The sequence below is a fragment of the Bos grunniens genome, chromosome 24, assembly GCF_055505025.1.
Source record: "Bos grunniens cultivar Pamir isolate PY7600 chromosome 24, Bosgru_T2T1.0, whole genome shotgun sequence".
In the NCBI taxonomy this organism is placed as follows: Eukaryota; Metazoa; Chordata; class Mammalia; order Artiodactyla; family Bovidae; genus Bos; species Bos grunniens.
The window spans coordinates 61,487,370-61,491,983 of NC_141188.1; the positions used below are offsets into that span (position 1 = coordinate 61,487,370).

The following is a 4,614-nucleotide window of genomic DNA, read 5'->3' on the forward strand; positions in this document are numbered from 1 at the left end:
GTGGATAAATATGCAGATACAGGCCTTTCCTCTTTGCTTGCAGTCCAAGGCACTGACAGGGAGCCTGGCATCAGGATGGAATGCATGCCCTGGGCTCCTGACAATTGCTGGATCCACGCTCTGTCTCTCTCTTTCACATGCTTCATTCTTTGCTTTCTGTTAAGGATATGTATTGACTTTGCAGAACACTGCAGTGAGCTGTAAATGATGCATTTAATGAAAAATCCTTGCCCAGCACTTTGAAAGAGAACACAACAATGTCGGGCGATCATTGCTGGGCAGTGATGGGTGTTGTAATATCACATTCATCTGTTTCACCGGCAAGAGAGACACGCTGATTGGCAATATTTCAAGGATATGTAGTAAGAAAACATCAACTGATATTTTAATCGTATTCATTATTTGCTGGTTCTCCTCTCCCTATCATGGTAATCTTTGATTCTTTAAAGATCGGGGACTTTTATTTCCATCTTAGCTGCACCGAAGTTGTGTGGGCAGTCTGATTCGACGCCAGCACCTGCTAAGAGACGATGATGCTGGGCACGGAAGGCGGGGAGGGGTTCGTGGCGAAAGTCCGGAGCTTGCCTCGGTCTTGCTCAGCAGACGAAGTGCAGCAGTTTTTCTTCAGACTGCAAAATTCAAAATGGGGCTCAAGGTATTCGTTTTATCTACACCAGAGAAGGCAGACCGAGTGGCAAGGCTTTTGTTGAACTCGAATCAGAGGATGAAGTCAAAGTGGCCCTGAAAAAAGACAGAGAAACTATGGGACCCAGATATATTGAAGTATTCAAGTCAAACAATGCTGACATGGATTGGGTGCTAGAGCATACTGGTCCACATAGTCCTGACACGGCCAGTGATGGCTTTGTACGGCTTAGCGGGCTCCCCTTTGGATGCAGCAAGGAAGAAATGGTTCAGTTCTTCGCAGGGTTGGAAATCGTGCCAAATGGGAAAACATTGCAGGTGGACATGCGGCGGAGGAGTACCGGGGAGGCCTTCGTGTGGTTTGCTTCACAGGAAATAGCCGAAATGGCTCTAAAGAAACACAAGGAAAGAATAGAGCGCAGGTACATGAGAATCTTTAAGAGCAGTCGAGCTGAAGTTAGAAGTCACCGTGACCCACCACGAAAACCTACGGCCGTGGTGCGGCCAGGTCCCTGTGACAGACCTGGGGCTGGCGGAGGGCATCACAGCATGGAAGAGGAGCTGGCTTTGGAAGGACGAGGCTTGGTGCTTACGGTGGAGGTTATGGAGGCTATGATCATTATAATGGCTATAATGATGGCTACGGATTTGGGTCAGGTAGATTTGGAAGAGACCTCAATTCCTGTTTTTCAGGAACGCCAGATCATAGACACGGGGATGGGGCACTGTGGAACAGGACACGACAGGACACTCTGCACACATGTGGGGACCACCTCACAGAGCTCCCGAGAATGGCACTTAGAAGTCTTTTTCACCACTCAACCCTGTGAGAGTACATACTGAAACTGGTCCTGATGGCAGAGTAACTGGTGAAGCAGATGTCGAGTTTGCAACCCATGAAGATGCTGTGGCAGCTACGTCAAAAGACAAAGCAAATATGCAACCACATGTACAGAACTCTTAATTCTGCAGCAGGAGCAAGCGGTGATGCTTACGCAAACCAGTCTAGTTATGGCGGCCCGGCCAGCCAGCAGCTGAGCGGTGGTTATGGAGGCGGCTGTGGTGGCCAGAGCAGCATGAGTGGATATGACCAAGTTTTACAGGAAATCCAGTGATTTTCAATCAAACATTGGATAGGCGCCTACTGCAGTAGTGGAAGCCGAGTGTCTGGGGGAGTGAACGGATGGGAGGGATGCCCAGCACATCCAGTGTGAGTGGTGGATGGGGACGGTAACTGATCCTGATCACTGACCTTGGTCAACATCTTTAAAAGAAAAACTTAAGTTTTAGCTGTTTTGTAATCAAGCTTGTGATTTATGCTTACTCTAAGTGGAAATCAGGATTGTTTTAAAGACTTCAGGTTCAGTATTTTTAAACACACATTCATCTAGGATGTAACAACCAGGTTGAATAAGCTATTACTGTGAAACAATTTTCAGCTTTTCTCAAGTTAGTTCTGTTGTAGGATGTACTTGAGCAGTAAGTGTATTTGGGTTAAAGCTGTTGAATTATGTTACATGTTGCTCTTACCTTATATTACATCGAAGCCTGTCTGGATGCATGTTGAAAGACATGCTTTTCCATAGAACTCAACATAGGAGTTGTGTCTATTAAAAGTGAAACATTTGGCATGTTTGTTAATTCTAGTTTCATTTAATAACCTCTATGGCACATAAGCTTAAGCTTTTTTTTAAGTTATTGGGGGAAATTTGACATGCAATACCAATACTTTAGCATTCTGGTTTTGGTGTTTGTATGGAATTCTGAGGCCTTGATTTAAATGTTTCACTGTATTGTGATTTTTCTTTTAGGTGTATTGCACTAAGTGAAACTTGTCAAATAAATCTTCTTTTAGGAAAAAAAAAAAAATCAGTGACTTTTGTCTGAATGTCCCAAATCCCATACTCTGAAAAGACACACTAAAGGATTTTGAGTGACTAACTCTTTTGGAGGAATTATATTAAAATTTTGATTTCCACGGAGCTCTGTCGCTATTGCTACCGTCCTTGCATTTCAAAATCAAACTTCAGGTTGTTGAAAAGACTTATGTTTCTTCCAGTTTCTCTTTTTTTCTTTCCTTCTATTTCTCTCTTAAAACAGAAACAAAATAAGCAGGACTTGCTTGAACAATTCCAGAAAGAACCATGTGAGTGACAAAGTCCAATTGAAATAGGCACCTGACGGCCCGGAGAATCTGCCGGGCAGATCCAGCTCTGAAGGAGCCTGGAGACGCTCCGGCCCGGCTCCGGCCCGCCCTGCGCCCGGCCCCCGTGGTTCACAGCCGTTCACCCCGGCGCTGCTGCTGGACTTCCTACCGTGCGCGATGCGCACACACAGCACCGGCACACTGGGCACATTTCCCGCGGGAGCCCGACCGGCAGCCACCAGCTGGTGCGTTAAGAGAGGCCTCCCTTCCTGACCAGGCCTGGGACCAGAGCAACGGGCGCAGGAACAACCGCCGCAGGCCGCGTCTCTCGGTGCGCATCCTGGTGAGCCGAGCTCGGGGGCTTGGGGAGAAGCGCTGGTTCCCAGGCGACAGCCGGCGGGCGCACCAGCCTGCCCGCCCCGCCGGAGCAGGTGCCCCCGCGCTCCCCGGAGGTCCCCTCGTGCTCACCCAGCCTGAGGCTCACCGTCCTGGAGACGGCAGCGTCCTGTGCTGTTCAGCTTCCAACTGCTTCCTCTTCTCATCAACAGTCCGTCCAAACTGCAGCCCATTATCTGTTCTTAATTAATGTTACCGTTCACTCTATTAATTAAGGAACATGCTTTCTCGTGGGCTTTTTTTTATATACATAATCCAGCCACTAGAGCGCGTTTCCAAGTGAAGACAAAAATATTCTCTACATGGTACATAAAGATTTGGCCAATTTTGAAAGGGGAAAAAAATTAGTCAACTGTGGCCTGGGTGTCGCCGACATGAAATAAATGCTTGACAGGATTTTGTGTTGTTTATTACCTTGGCTTGACATAGATGGAGTATGAGCTACAGAAACGGTCACTCATTTTTTTATACTTATGTCTAACTTTGACAGGTTTCCTAGAGTCTCCTGAGTGGCACGCTGCATCTCCAGCCAGACTAGAGCATGGCTGGGTCTCCAGAGAAACCTAATTAAATTTGTGGTTAAAAATATCTTAGTTTTAAGTGTATATAACTGTAGAAATGTTATCATGTGGAGATTCATACAGGATGACTAGGATCCTATTGCATTCAAATGTTAGACATTTCCTCATGTTTATAAGGGTTTTTTTCATTTAAATGATTCCCTTTATTTCCTATCACTGGATAAATTATAAAATAATTCATCTATAACTTATAGATTTATATTTTCCCAAGAACTGTAGGCTGCATCAGATTCTCACAAACTCAATACGCTTATGTTCCATTTTATTGAAGTCATCACTTGTTCTATCTGTACTTTTCTATTTGCTTAATCCATCTTATTAGTACTTTCGGACTCTAATAAATCACATATGGATACTCATTCAGTTGTATCCGACATTTTGTGACTCTATGAACTGTAGCCCGCCAGGCTCCTCTGGCCATGGAATTCTCTAGGCAAGATCCTGCGGTGGGTAGCCATTTCCTCCTCCAAAATCACACATAGTCTTCCACATTCAAGCTGTACTGGGCTAAAGAGGCCACCTCAGATCTTGTTTTCATGGACTTTCTCTCGAAAAAGACCCTTCTTTTGCTCACTTCTGCTTGCCTCCTCTGTCCCTGAAAACTCTTCCTGCTTGGCTTGAAAAATATGTTGCTGTGTGACGCTGGGGAGATGGGATGTTGTCACTTCCTCCTGACACTTTTCCCGGGTGAATGGATCTCCTCAGGAGCATGAGGTTGGCTTCCGGTAGAAGCCTGCTGTATGAAACACTGCCTGCGGCTCAGATGCTTTGACCTCGCGAATCTATTTCCTCAAGCTTTTTAAGGACGATTTGAATGTTCTCACTCTAAATCCTTCAATTTCTATG

At 45.7% G+C, this 4,614-nt stretch overlaps 1 pseudogene across 1 annotated transcript; it reads left to right on the forward strand.

Annotated features, from left to right (window-relative positions):
- The first annotated feature begins 530 nt into the window (after positions 1 to 530).
- On the forward strand, positions 531 to 3,230 carry LOC147346396 (heterogeneous nuclear ribonucleoprotein H2-like; annotated as a pseudogene). The gene has a single exon (XR_015154153.1). The product of XR_015154153.1 is annotated as a heterogeneous nuclear ribonucleoprotein H2-like (transcript).
- Positions 3,231 to 4,614: the final 1,384 nt, after the last annotated feature.